The 13,844-nt window shown below is 37.1% G+C and overlaps 1 pseudogene; it reads left to right on the top strand.

Annotated features, from left to right (window-relative positions):
- The first annotated feature begins 12,551 nt into the window (after window positions 1-12,551).
- On the top strand, window positions 12,552-13,423 carry LOC103261909 (annotated as a pseudogene).
- The last annotated feature ends 421 nt before the right edge of the window (window positions 13,424-13,844 follow it).

Here is a 13,844-nt window from a genome sequence, read left to right as displayed (position 1 = left end):
AAAAAAAAAATCAGCTGGGCATGGTGGAGTGTGCCTGTAGTTCCAGCTACTTGGAAGGCTGAGGTGGAAGAATCACCTGAGCCCAGGTGATAGAGTGAGAATCCAACTAAAAACAAAAACAAAAACAAGAAAAAGAGCAAATAAAATCCAAAGTAAGTAGAAGAAAATAATAAAAATTAGAGCAGAAATCAATGAAATAAGAAACAGAATAGCCATAGAGAAAATAAATGAAAAGGCTGTTTTACCAAAAAAATTGATTAAAAAAATCAAAAGCCTCTAGCCAGACTAAGAAAAAAGAGAGAGGGCACAAATTACTAGTATCAGAAAAGGGAACATCATTACAGATCCCATAGACATTAAAAGGATTTTAAAAAAGGAATACTACTTATAACTCTATGCCCACAAACTTGATAGCTACATGAAATGGACAAATTCCTTAAAAGATACAATCTGTCAAAACTCACAGGAGAACAGACAATGTACATCAGTCTATATTTATTAAAGAAATTGAATCAATAATTCATAACCTTCCAAAACAAAAAGCACTAAACCCAGACAGGTTCAGTGATGAGTTCTACCAAACACTTAAGGAAAAAATTATAACAATCCTCTATTATCTCTTCTAGAAGACAGAAGCAGAGGATATACTTCCTAACTCATTCGATAAGGCCAGCATTACCCTAATACCAAAACCAGACAAAGACATTACAAGAAAACTAAAGACGAATATTTCTCGTGAGCATAGATGCAATTATCCTCAACAAAATGTTAGCAAATAAAATCTGACAACATATAAGAATTACACATGACAACCAAGAGAGATTTGTCCCAGGTATGCAAGACTGGGTACACATTTGAAAATCAACTAATATAATCCATCACATCACATCAACACATGCAGAAAAATCTTTGGAAAAAATCCAACCCATTTGTAATAAAAATCTCTCAGTAAACTAGGAATAGAGGAGAATTTTCTCAACTTCATAAAGAATACCTATAAAAACACCCTACAAATAACATCATACTTAACTGTGATAAACTGTGAGTTTTCACACAAAGATCAGGAACAAGGCAAGGATGTCCCCTCTTACCACTGCTTTTCAACATCACACTGAAAGTCCTGGCTAATGCAATTAAGATAAGGAAAAGAAATAAAACGTATAAAGGTAGGGAAGGAAGTCATAAAACTGTCTTTATTCATATATGACATGATCATCTATGCTGAAAATGCAAACTGACAAAGATACTTCAAGAACTAACAAGCTTAAATTAGTTTGCAAGACACAAGACTAATATAAAAAATTTAATTGCTTTCCTAGATACAAGCAATGAACAAATAAAACTTGAAATAAAAACCCAATGCCATTTACACTGGCACCAAAAAAATGAAATAATAAATATACATCTAACAAAACATGCACAACATCTACATGACAAAAACTAAAAAAGGCAGATGAAAAAATCAAAGAACTAAATAAATGGTGAGATCGTCCATTTTCATGGGCAGGAAAACTCAACATTGACAAGATGTCAGCTCTTCTCAACTTGATTTTAGATTCAATGCAATCTCAATCAAAATCCCAGTAAATTATCTTTTGGATATTGACAAAGTGATTCTAGAGTGGCAAAAGACACAGAACAGCCAATATTAAAGGAGAAGAACAAAGTTGGAGGTCTAATGCTACTCAACTTCAAGACATACTATAAACCTATCATAATCAAGACAATGTTATACTGGCAAAAGAATAGACAACTAATTATACAGAGAGCCCAGAAATAGACCCACACAAATATAATCAACTAATCTTTGACAAAGGAGCAAAAGCAATACGATAGATCAAAGATAGTTTTTCAACAAATGGTGCTAGAACAACTGGACATCCACATACAAAAAAAGATGAATCTAGACAAAGACCTTATACCTTTCTCAAAAGTTAACTCAAAGTGAATCAGATACCTAAATGTAAAATACAAAACTATTAAACTGCCAGAAACTAACATAGGAGAAAATCTAGATGACCTTGAATGACTCCTGTTTTTGGCTTTTAATTTAATACACAGGGGTACGCGTGCAGTTTTGTCACGTGTATATATTGTGTAATGGTTATGGTCTGGGTTTCTAGTGTACCCATTACCCAAATAGTTAACATTGTACCCAATGGGTAATTTTTTAAACCCTCACTTGCTCCCACTCTCCCCCTTTTTGAAGTCCCCAGTGTCTATTCCTTCCCTCTGTGTGTTCATGTGTACTCATTGTTTAACTTCCATTTATAAGCGAGAATACACAGTACTTGATTTTCTCAATGACTTTTTAGATACACCACCAAGTCATGATCTATGAAGGAAAAAATGGATAAGCTGGACTTAACTAAACTTACAAATTTCTCTTCTTCAAATAACATTGCTAAGACAATAAAAAGACAAGGCACAGACTGGGATAAAATATTTGCAAAAGACACATCTGATAAAGGACTATTATCCAAAATATACAAAGAACTCTTAAAACTCAACAATAAAAAAAAACTAATAAAAAAAAAAAAAAAACAGGTCAAGGACCTACATGGACACTTTACCAAAAACGATATACAGATGGCAAATAAGTATATGAGAAGATGTTCCACATTATATGTTATCAGAGAAATGCAAATCAAAACAACAATGAGATACCACCACACACCTACTAGAATGGCCAAAATCTAGAACACCAACAACATCAAATGCTAGAGAGAATATGGTTCATTCATTACTGGGGAGGATACAAAATGGTACCTCTACTTTGGAAGACAGTTTGGCAGTTTCTTAAAAAACTAACTATACAATCCAGCAATCATGCTGCTCCTTGGCATTTACATATAGAAGCTGAAAATTTATGTTTACACCAAAACCTGCACATGGATGTTTACAGCAGCTTTATTCATAATTGCCAAACTTGGAAGCAACTAAGATGTCTTCAGTAGGTGAATGGATAAATAAACTATGGTACATTGATACAACAGATTCAGCACTAAAAAGAAATGAGCTATGAAGTCATTAAAGCCACAAAAGGACATGGAGGAACCTTAAATGCATATTTTTAAATAAAAGAAGCCAATTTGAAAAGTCTACATAATATATGATTGCAAGTATATGATACTCTGGAGAAGTCAAACCTATGGAGATAATAAAAAGATCAGAGAATGTCAGAGACTAGGGGATAGGAATGAACAGGCAGAGCACAAAGATTTTTAGGATGGTAAAATCCTCAACTCTGTATGATACCATTATATCAAAAATTCTGTATGATACCATTAGAGTGCATAAAATCATTAAACATTTGTCCTAACCCATAAAATATACAACACCAAAAGTAAACCCCAATGTAAACTATATCTTTGAGTAATAATGACATGTCACACGTAGGTTCAATTATAACAAATGTACCTCTCTGGTGGGAGACATTGATAATGGGGGATACTATACATGTGTGAAGGTAGGAGATACATGGGAAATCTCTGAACTTTCTTCTTAATTTTGCTGTGAACTTAATGTTTCTTTAAAAAATGAAGTCTACTAAAAAAAGAGAGTGTGTGTAAAGCAGTATGATTATTAATCCAGTCAAAGCAAGCGATCCACTTCACATACATAGTACCAATTGAAAAACTAGTCAAATTGGTAAATTCACAAAATTGGATTACTTAATACTTGCAGTAAAATTAGAAACTATGTACGTCCCTGTCTTGACAACTCTTTGTGAACATTTAGGGTATTGTACCTAACTTTTAACCATGTCAATGAGAAGAACATAACCTGAACTGTATCCACCAAAACTTAGGATAACTGAGTAAGATGGAACAAGTCCATGCTCAAATTAATTGTAATGCTATTTAATGATAACCCAAAGGAAATCTCTTATTGTTGGTATTCCCCCAGTTTGGTTCCCTTTTCTTCTGAAGTCTCCAACTACACCTCCATTAGAATGACTAATTGTTTTAAGCCTCATTTCTCACTAAAACTCCAAGGCCACAGTTACATCTACCTGCTATAAAATACTTCTCCGTCTGGTTATTCCACTATACCTCAAATTTCAAACTGAATTTCCACATTCAAGGAGAATATCTTCTCCAGAGAGCTGTCTACTCTCAGTGTCTCCCCCTCACCTTCCACTTATGCTCCCACTCTTTCCTAGCTTTCCCACCATTCTTGCTTCAAGTCACTGTTAACTGCCATATTGTAAAAGCCAATACACACTTTTTGGTCCTAATTTCATCTGACATCTCAGCAACATTCAATTATATTAGATCACACTCTCCTCCTTTATGAAACTCTTCTTCCATGACTCATGTGATACTATAAATTCTTATTTCCTCCTATTTGACATTCCCTGACTCACCTTCATTCCTGAATCCTCCTCTTCTACCCAATCTTAAATGTTGAATTTTCTCAGAGTTCTGTACTCAGTCTTTTTCTCAATTTACCCTGTTTTCCAAGGGAATTCTATCTAGTACCATTGCCTCAAACACCATCTGTAAACAATTTCCAATTTCTCTGCTTCAGACCTCTTTTCTAGGTTCTAAACCTATATATCCAAGTGGCTACTCAATGTCTCTATGTCTCCCAGAAATCTCAATGCAGCATATACATCTAATTCCATACTAATGAATGCTTTTTCCTCTCTGTTCTCTATATCACCTACCTAGTTGCTCATGCTATAGTCATTCTCTATCACCCCTCTCCCCATAATGCTCACCATCGACAGACAATCATGACCTAACATTGATGAAAACCTATTTACTTTTCTGTGTACTACTATCTTGGTCCACGTCAACATTATCCCACACCTGGATTACTGAAATAATCTCTTAAATGATATTCTCATATCTACTTTTGCCACCTCCTCCTCCTCCAATCTCTTCTCCATTCAGCAGTTAAAGTGATATTTAGAAAAAGCTAATCAAGTGATTATTCTACTTGAAACCCTTGAAATGTTTTTCACTGGATTTAAAAAATATCAAGATTCCTTACAAGGTCCTGCATAATTTAACACCTTCCTACCTTCCTATTTATTCTTTTGCCACTTTCTCTTTTGCTTGCTTCTCTATACCCACATTGACATCTTCCTATTCCTCAAGAGCATCATGTTCCTTCTCCCCTGTGGTCCTTGATCCATGTTATTCCCTCTCCCTTCATGGTGTTTTCCTCTTTTCTTCCCATTCTCTCCTCCTGGCTAATACAAATTCACTCATCTTTTGGGTGTCAAATTAAATGTCAATTCTTCAAGGAAACCTTCCTCTGATCCCTCAGACTAGGCTTCCTACATAGCTTTTATAACTCCTTAATTATTTTTGTAACATTGTAGAATATCAGCTATGTGCCCATAGGTACCATGACTACCTTATTCACCAAAGAATAGCCAACACTTAGAAGAGCAGTTGGTAGGCAATTAATAAATATTTGTCCAGTGAATAGATGATGAGATTTTACAAACTCACAAATTAATAAATACCACTAAAGCATTTAGTTTTTCCCATTAAGCACTAGAAAATAATTAATCGATCCTTCCAGGCTTCACTGATATTTATGATGACCTCCAATTTACCAATCTTAATAATGTGTTAATTTTTACACTCTTGATTTCTCTTTCTTTTTTTTTTTTTTTTGAGTCAGAGTTTCACTCTGTCACCCAGACTGGAATGCAGAAGCATGCTCACAGCCACCACAGCCTCGACCTGCTGGGCTCAGGTGATCCTTCTGCCTCAGTCTTCCAAGTAGCTGGAACCACAGATGCACACCACCATGCCCAGCTAATCTTTTTTTTTTTTTTTTTAATTGTAGAGACAAGTTCTTGCCATGTTGTTGAAGCTGGTCTCAAACGCCTGAGCTCAGGAAATCCTCTTACCTCTGCCTCCCAAAGCTGGGATTACAGGCATGAGCCACCACGCCTTGTCTATATTCTTGATTTCTCTAGCCTTTCCATCAAGACTCCTTAAAAGGACCACTGCAAAATTTGCATTTCAACAACTAGCACACTCAAAATATGTGGTAGAGCACTTACTGGCTGAGAGATTTTGCAGCATGGTATGGTACCACGTCAGCAGTGTACAAGTCTGCCAAGTTAGGGCTCAATGACAAAGAATGTATAAGAGTACCCAGAATGTGGAGAAATGCAAGAATTTACTGAAAGACTATTCATATATCTTTTGTTGCCACTGTTTTTACCAAAAACTTCCTTAAAATAGTTAATGCATTAATACTCAGTGTCTGTTCTGGGGGAGGAGGAGAGAAAAATAACAAGATTTATTGATCAGTTACAATCGCCCTTCCAAGTGCTTTACAGGTATTAATCTCTTAATTGTCTTAACAACCCTAAATAGTTGGTATAGAATTAAGTTGTCTAGAATGTAAACTACAAGAGGGTAGAGATTTTGTCTTAATGCACCTTGTACTGCTGGCACCCAGAATAGTATCTGGAGGTCAAATATTTGTTGAATGAAGAAATAGAGGCAAAAAGAATTTAAATAACTTGCACAAGGTCACATACAGTGGGAGACCCAGGATTTGAATCCATGAAATCTGGTTTCATGTAGGTATGTATATTCTTGGAAACAACATAACTCCTTTACCTCTCCTTTTCACCCTCTAGAAGTAACTGCAGTGCAGAAATGCTTCCATGAGCTAGAAGTTGTGCTCATTATTTTGCTAAGAGAGGAAAAGAAAAAAAACCCTATAGTGTAATAACACAAACACTAGACTATTCTATGTCTGAATTTATTAATACTCCCACTATAGATGGTAGTACACATTGTAGAACCAGGAAAGAGATATAATTAACAGGTTACTACAATGGATTTTTGAAATATATACGTGTCCGCTGGGTAACATGGCTCATGCCTGTAATTTCAGCACTTGGGGAGGTGGAGACAGGAGGATCACCTTCACCTAGAGGTACAAGGTTAAGTGAGTTATGAATGCACCACTGCAATCCAGCCTGGGTGACAAAGAGAGACGCTGTCTCTAACAAAATAAATAAATAAATAAAAGTAAAAAATTAAAAACAAAAGAAAGCATAAAGCACATACATGTCTATTGTTACATTCATACATGTTGCTTAGCATAGCATTATAACCATTCAGCACTATACAAAGCATTAATAAATGAGTTATGTTGTATGTCTAGATTTGCTAGTCTTTTAAAGCAGCTGATAGCTCTTTAATGGATGCACGGTACTACAATTCAGCTCTTATTCCTATCAATAAACATTTAGATTGTTTCTATGTTTTTATACCTATAAGTATAATGAACACCCTTGTACATGTATCTTTACATTTTAACATACAATAAATCCCTAAAAGTTGAGTCTGAGAGAAAGGTAATATACATTTTAAATTTAAATAAATAATGTCAAACTTTCCACCAAACATGCTGTTGTTTGCTTTTATTTCCTCCAAAGGTACACAAGAATTTTTTCTTCATGTTCTTGTCATCACTGAGTAAAATCAATCTCACAGGTAATAAATGGAATCTGATTTTCTAACTTGTATTTTTAATTATGAGTAAAATCTGAACTTCTATTTATATCTTTCATATGTTTATTGACCTTTCTGCAAATTGCCTACAAATACTCCTTAAATATATCATGCTGGTTGGGCACGGTGGTTCACGCCTATAATCCCAGCACTTTGGGAGATCGAGGTGAGAGTATTGCGTGAGCCCACAGGTTCAAGACCAGCCTGGGCAAATTGGTAAGAACTCATCTCTACAGTAAATCAAAAAATTAGCCTGGCGTAGTGGCACATGTCTATAGTTCCAGCTACTTGGAATGCTGAGGTGGAAAGATCACCTGAGCCCAGCAGGTCGAGGCTGTGGTGGGCGTGAGCGTGACACTACACTCCAGACTGCCACTGCACTCCAGACTGGGCAACAGAGTGAGATCCCAACTCAAAGAAAATCATGCTTAGAATCTTTATCCCAGTTTAACGTTTAGGTTTTTTTACTACACGAAAGTCTTTTATTTTATGTAGCCAAATTCAGTCTTTTCCTTTTCAGCTTCTGTATTTCATATTATGCTTAGAAAAATCCTTTTCATACCAATGTTATAAAAATATTCTCCCATGTCTTCTCTGCTATTTTCATGATTACTTTTGTCTGTTTTACTCTTTCATCATCTAGAATCTATTTTGATAGGAAAGGCTCTATAACTTGCTTTTCTTACTCAATAAGATATCCTAGATATCTTTCCAAATCAACTATTTCATTTATTTTAACTGTACATATAGAATTCCATAATACTTCCATACCATAATTATATACGGTTATTTATTAGTTATATATAGCACTGATAAGCATTTACGTTTTCCCCTATTTTTTCACAAGTACCAAGAATGCTGCCATTGACACACTTGTACATGCCTCCTTGAATACATTCGTGTGTTTTGAAAATAAATACTAAGAAGTAGAATTACTAGCCGGGCTCGGTGGCTCAGCCTGTAATCCCGTGCCTTTGGGAGGCTGAGGTGAGTGGATTGCCTGAGCCCGCGGGTTTGAGATCCGCCTGGGCAGCGAGACCTCATCTCTACAATAAATCAAAAAATCAGCCGGGCGTGATAGCGCATGCCTGTAGTTCCGGCGACTTGGAAGGCTGAGGTGGAAGGATCGCCGGAGCCCAGCAAGTCAAGGCTGTGGTGGCCGGGAGCGGCCACTGCACTCCAGTCTGGGCGACAGAGTGAGACTCCAACTCAAAAAGAAAAAAGAAAAAAAGAAGTAGAATTACTTAGTCATTAGTGTGTGTCCCTTTTTTTTTTTTTTTTTTGATATTGACACATTACTCTCCAAAATGATGTGTCTAATACATTTCCATTTTAAAAATTAATTACTTTGCTGGGCTCGGTGGCTCAGCCTGTAATCCCTCGCCTTTGGGAGGACGAGGTGAGTGGATTGCCTGAGCCCGCGGTTCGAGACCCGCCTGGACAGTGAGACCTCATCTCTACAATAAATTAAAAAATCAGCTGGGCATGGTAGCGCATGCCTGTAATTCCGGCTATTCGGAAGGCTGAGGTGGAAGGATCACCGAAGCCCAGCAGGTCGAGGCTGCGGTGGCCGGGAGCGGCCACTGCACTCTAGTCTGGGCGAACGAGTGAGACTCCAACTCAAAAAAAAAAAAAAAAATCAATTACTTGTATCCATTCTTTCAACAGATATTTAAATGTTTTTGTGCCAGACGCTGTTCCAGAAGCTGAGTGCACAGCATAACAATAATCATCCCAGACAAGGGCACTGGTCATGATTAACAATGTAGGCTCTCAATCAGGCACAGTAGTACTGATAAGTTACTCTACTCTTGTGCCTCAAGTTCCTTATCAATAAAACACTCAGCTACTCAGGAAGCTTAGGCAGGAGGATCATTTGAGCTCAAGAGTTCGTGTCCAGCCTGGGCAAAAACAACAAAAGAGTGCAGGCTCTAGACACTGACTGCCTCATTTCAAAGGGTAGGGAAATACATAACATCACCAAGGGTACCTGATCCTAAACCAGAAGAAATGAGGAGCAATGGGAGGCTCAAACTTCACCTGAGGGTACACCACTTATGTACCTAATCCTGACCTCTATCCCACATCTTAAATAAAATAAAATAAACAAATGTGGGTTCAACAAATACTAGATGTTCAACCTTCAGTGAGTTACCCTATTCTTGTGTCTCAAGTTCCTTACCAACAAAATAGTAATCATAATAATAGCAGCTATCTTACAGGATTGTTGTGAGGGCTGTTTTGCCTACCATATAGAAAGTTTTATTATTATTATGACTTAAATTTGCTATTAATAAGAAGTAAAAAAAGTATTTCGCTATGGAATCATCATTTCCCTGATAACTTGTAAGACTGAACATATATTTTTACCCTTTTAGCCTTTGTATCTCCTGTTTAAATCCTCCGTCAGAGGATTTATGCACCTTGGGTACCAATCCTTTGACTGTTAAATATGATGCCAATATATTCCAGCCCCTAGGCTCTGATACATTGTCAGGTTCTCTTGTGGTCATATCACAATGATAACAGTATTGACCACTGTTTTGCTAAGAGAACTTCAAGTCTTGCCCTCTAAAGTGTTTGTAATTGCTTAGATTTAGGGGAAGAAGATAGGAAATACTCTGTAAGTAATGGAAAGTATAAGCTTAGGAGCAATTTCTAACTTATCTACTCTTGTCTCCTAAATAGCTAGTACAGATGAACAAGTATGTTTGAATGAATGCAATATCTCCTCACTAGGTTACAAGCTTCTTAAAGGCAAGGATGGTGTCATACCTACCTTGGTATCTCTCTCACAGTGTCCAACAGTGTCCTTACACAGAAGAAGCACTCAAATGTTTTAATTGAATAGATTGCTATCTGTGAACATGCATTAACGTTCTTGAAGTAATCAATGTAAAACAAGCAACTTCTTCCTCCTATAAAGGTTATACTTTGATTGGCATCAGCAGCCTGATGAATAGAATCTACTAAAACAAGATAGATGGTGGATGATTCCAAAGACTTATTTGTGATATTTTAATGAAGCAATAAAAGACATCTATTAATTTGGGACTTTTTTCTAAAATAAATAATAAATAAATAAATAAATAATAGTTGGAGACTTCAATACCTCACTTTCAAAAACCTGCTGTTGTTTGGGTCCTGTCATCTCAAAATCACTGCCTGTTTCAAGTCTTTGTTCTAGGGGGAAAAAATGTCCCTGGCAATTATCGTGCCCTAAGTCTGGGTGCTCGTGAGACCCTGTCCATGTATGAGAAATATCACATGTTTAATCTCTCTCCAAAACATTTCTTCTCATTACATTATTTAAGAATAAGTCTATTTCAGCACACTAGACACAGCTCTTTGAGACTCCTGATTTTTTCTCTTCCCACACAACCTGCCTGGCTGAGCTCTCCTTTGCCAAGTGTTACTAGACTGGTTATCAATCTAGGGTATCACTTCTGGTGATCGAGGCTTGCAGTTTCACGTGAAACCATGAGACAATGTGGTGTAATGGAAAAAATGCAGGATTCTTACAGCCAGACGACCAGGGTTTGCATACTGGCTCAGACATTACTATAATGACCTTAATAATCCTAAATCTCGGCCAGATGCAGTGGCTCAAGCCTGCAATCCCAGCACTTTGGGAGGTCAAGTGAACAGACTGCCTGAGCCCGCAGTTTGAGAACAGCCTGGGCAAGCTGGTGAGATCTCATCTCTACAACAAAAATAAAAATTAAAAAATTAAGCCAGGCTCGGTGGCTCACCCTGTAATCCTGCGCTTTGGGAGGTTGAGGTGAGTGGATTGCCTGAGCCTGCGGGTTCGAGACCCGCCTGGGCAACTTGGCGAGACCTCATCTCTACAATAAATCAAAAATTAGCCGGGCAAGGTAGCATGTGCCTGTAATTCTGGCTACTCAGAAGGCTGAGACGGAAGGATCACCGGAGCCCAGCAGGTCAAGGCTGCGGTGGCCAGGAGCGGCCACTGCACTCCAGCCTGAGCAATGGAGAAAGACTCCAACTCAAATCATCATCATCATCATCATCATCATCATCCTAAATCTCAGTTTCCCGGTGTTTAAATGGGAATATTAATAAAATCTAACCCACCAGGGTCACAGGACTGCAGTAAGGATTATAAAATTAGATGACAATGCAGATATATTTTATTAAGTATTCTACAAATATATGTCACTACAATATAAAATATGGCTTAAAGATATTAGCAGTGAAAGGATGCCACCAGACAATTCACTTCATGAGAGCAAGTATCTGACTGGGTCATGGCAGCATCTTCTAAGCCTGGCATATTTTTTTAATGAAAGACTGAGAGAATGACGGAAAAGAGCACTAACCAGTGATCTTAGCCAAGTTACTAAATCTGAGTTCCAGTTTCTGCATCTGTAAAGTAAGAACACCTCCCACCTCATAAGATTGTTATGAGAATTAAAAAGAAACAATATCCATAAAATATAACATAGTGGATATTTCTCTATTTGCTTCTTCCTTGTAAGTCAGATATAGTTTAAGACTCGGTTATACAAAAGGCAGCCATCGTTAAAGGTTTAACAATAATATATACTGACTCAAATTCCTCTAGGGACAATTTTTGAATCTCAATAAATATTAATACTTTAGCAAAGTGATTATTTAAATACTTTATCTCAGCCATGTTTAAACTGTTACAGTTCACTGTGACTCACTACACATAGACCCCTATAATGAACTATTATCCTCTTGATGTTGAGTCTTCTCAGAGACAAGTGCTTCTTTATGCAATCCAAACATGACAATTTACTATTAATGGGATTCAAAATCATTTAAATATCTAAGCCATATCAAAACAAAGTCCATCTATGGGTCATACCCTATCAGATAGAAGCAATGTTTTATTTAGTTATCAATGGTATTCACATACATAGAATCCAATTCATATTGTGCATCAGGATCAAAACTAGAGCACTTAGCAGAGCCCCAAAATACATGAAGCATAAACTGACAGCATCAAAGTAAGAAACAGACAATTTAACATTAATAGTTAGAGATCTGCCATCTACTGTGAGAATGATGAGCATTCTCAGTGTTCAGACTGTTGATATTTCAGAAAATGTAATATCACTCTGAAGGGATGCACAGTTACTATAAAGGGTCCCAAAGGAACCCTGCGGAGGGGCTTCAATCACATTAGTGTAGATCTCAGTCTCCTTGGAAAGAAAAACAAAAGGCTCAAGTCGGGCTCGGTGGCTCAGCCTGTAATCCTGTGCCTTTGGGAGGCTGAGGCGAGTGGATTGCCTGAGGCCACAGGTTTGAGATCCGCCTGGGCAACTTGGCGAGACCTCATCTCTACAATAAATCAAAAAAATTAGCCAGGCATGGTAGCGCGCACCCGTACTTCCAGCTACTTGGAAGGCTGAGGCAGAAGGATTGCCGGAGCCCAGCAGCAGGTCGAGGCTGCGGTGGCCGGGAGCGGCCACTGCACTCCAGTCTGGGCGACAGAGTGAGACTCCAACTCAAAAAAAAAAAAAGAAAAAGAAAAACAAAAGGCTCCAGGTTGACAAATGGTGGGAAAATAGAAAAGAACTGACTACTGTTCGCACTACTTGTAGGCATGAACACTGGGCTTCAGTTACAAGATGAGGTATGTATATACTCACTTCCCTATCAACGTTGTTATCCAGGAGAATGGGTCTCCGTTGAAATTTTAAATTTCCCGGGTGAAAATCCATCCGTAGGGTTCAGATAAGGTCAGGTGTTTCTTGTTCAGTATCTCAAGACCAGAAAGATGAGTTAATCCTTGAAAGAAATGACACAAATTGTTTCAAATTCAGCAGCTTTGATTCAGCAAGCCGCAACAGTTTAAAAAAAAGAGTACCAGAAAAATTTTGGATGGCGTCTATGTTTCTGAAAAACGAACAATTCAGCAGCCTGATAAATAGAATCTAAGAGTTGTCTAGCTACTAAAACAAGATGCTGAATGATTCCTAATTCTTATTTGTAATATTTTAATAAAGCAATAAAAGACAGCTATTAATTTGAGATTTTTCTAAAATAAATAAATAAATAATAATTGTTGGAGACTCCAATACCCCACTTTCAAAAATGGATAGAATTAAAAAGAAGATAAGAAGATTAGCAAAAAAAACAAAAAGAGAGAGAGAGAAAGAAGAAAATGTGAACAGTACTCTAAGACAACTAGACCTAACAGACATCTATCTACAGAACAATCAACCCAATAACAGCAGAATATATGTTCTTCTGAAGTGCACATGGATAAGGAAAGACCATATATTAGGTCATAAAACAAATTTCCATATGTTTAAAAGAATTTAAATCATACAAGTTATGTTCTGTTTGGGG

The sequence above is a fragment of the Carlito syrichta genome, unplaced genomic scaffold (genome assembly GCF_000164805.1).
Source record: "Carlito syrichta isolate Samal-C Ts95f unplaced genomic scaffold, Tarsius_syrichta-2.0.1 Scaffold304184, whole genome shotgun sequence".
Taxonomy (NCBI): Eukaryota; Metazoa; Chordata; class Mammalia; order Primates; family Tarsiidae; genus Carlito; species Carlito syrichta.
The sequence above is the reverse complement of the archived record's forward strand: the minus strand, read 5'-3'. Positions and strand labels throughout refer to the sequence as shown.